Here is a 1,120-nt window from a genome sequence, read left to right as displayed (position 1 = left end):
CCCGGACACCCTCGGGGAGAACGGGCTCGGTGGGGCCGCGGCCTCGGGGAAACACGGGGCGAGGTGGGGAGCGCGGAGAGACAGGGCTGCAAACTTTGGCGGGGATCTTTCCTCCCTACTTTCCTTCTTTCTTTCTTTCTCTCTCTTCCTTCTTCTTTCCCCCTTTCTTTGCCCTTTCACTCCTTCCTCCCTTTCTTTCCTTCCTTCCTGCTTTCGTTTTAACCTTCTTTTCTTATCTTTATTTATTAATTATATCTCCTTCTCTCTCCATCTCACATTTTCCCCTTCTCTCCTTCTCTTTCTCCCTCTCTCTTTCTCTTTTCCTATTTCCCTCGCTCTTTACTCTCCCTCTCTTCCTGCTTTCCATTCTCTTTTCCTCGCTGCCCCGCCGTCCCCCTCCCCCCCCGCTCGCCCCTCCGCAGCCTATGCTCGCCGCGTTTCGTTCCCGTTCCCCGCGCCGTGTTATCCCTCCAACCCTCCCGCCCGCTTGCAGGTGTGTAGCTATTTAACTCGTGGAGATAAATAAATTAAATAATGATCTTGACACTGCAATGAACCGATTACTGACTTTGATGTCAAAGGGAAACCAAAAACAGAAAGAAAGAGGGGGGCAGAGAGAAAGAGAGAGAGGTGAAAAAAAGCTATTCCCTCGAGGGGGAAATGCAGCTCCTTGTCAAACCTGTTTCCCCACAACTGTCTCCTTCTTTCAATAAAATCATTAAACAAAGGCCGAGGGGTTATGCGCACCACGCCTTGGGTGCGCGGCCGGGCGCTGTCCCGGGCTGGGCTTCGCCGCGGAGCCTCGCCCGCACCCGCGGAACCCCGCGCAGGCAGCGCGGAGCCGAGCGGGGCCGGGCGGGGAGCGGAGCACCGCGGCCTGTGCCCGAGCCAGCCCTCCCCGCAGCTCCCCTCGCCCCAGTTCCTTTTTCTTTTCTTTTCTTTTCTCTTTTCTTTTCTTTTCTTTTCTTTTCTTTTCTTTTCTTTTCTTTTCTTTTCTTTTCTTTTCTCTTCTCTTCTCTTCTCTTCTCTTCTCTTCTCTTCTCTTCTCTTCTCTTCTCTTCTCTTCTCTTCTCTTCTCTTCTCTTCTCTTCTCTTCTCTTCTCTTCTCTTCTCTTCTCTT

This window comes from Geospiza fortis, unplaced genomic scaffold, assembly GCF_000277835.1.
Source record: "Geospiza fortis unplaced genomic scaffold, GeoFor_1.0 scaffold118, whole genome shotgun sequence".
In the NCBI taxonomy this organism is placed as follows: domain Eukaryota; kingdom Metazoa; phylum Chordata; class Aves; order Passeriformes; family Thraupidae; genus Geospiza; species Geospiza fortis.
Note: the sequence above shows the minus strand (reverse complement) of the source record.